The following is a 548-nucleotide window of genomic DNA, read 5'->3' as shown; positions in this document are numbered from 1 at the left end:
TCAGACATGATATTTTTTCGACCTGTTTGCATAGCGAAAATGACGTACCGCGGCTTCTCGAGCTGCCTAGCCGTCTTGATGGCCCACGAATGCTTGGTTGTGCTCTGCAAGAGCGGAAACTCGTACAGATCCCAAGAGCGAAAAGCCATGCTCAGATATCGTTCGCTCTCCAAAGCGCGCAGCATCGACAGCTTATTTAATCTCGCTCAATAACACGTGCGGCATTCGCCACAGTACTTTGAATAATTCGAGCGTCGGCTCTGTCGCCGAATCCCCCGTCAGACAATTGTTGTCGTTGCGCGCTCGTATTAAAATCAATTCGTGACGAGCGTTGATCACCACACGTCTGTAATCTTCGCAAAATCCCAACAGTACGTAGAGCACACAGAAATTAAAGTATCCGGCCGCAGTAGTCTGCGCATCCCAGCCGGCATTCCGCAGAATCACGCTTCTGTCGGATGACGCTGTTACACAGTTTTTGATCGTTCTAGTTATGCCCACGTTTCTGTTACGATCAATCTCCACACCGTTGAGTTCATATCGAATCT

Source organism: Trachymyrmex septentrionalis, unplaced genomic scaffold (assembly GCF_001594115.1).
Source record: "Trachymyrmex septentrionalis isolate Tsep2-gDNA-1 unplaced genomic scaffold, Tsep1.0 scaffold176, whole genome shotgun sequence".
Classification (NCBI taxonomy): domain Eukaryota; kingdom Metazoa; phylum Arthropoda; class Insecta; order Hymenoptera; family Formicidae; genus Trachymyrmex; species Trachymyrmex septentrionalis.
This window is presented reverse-complemented; position numbering follows the sequence as displayed.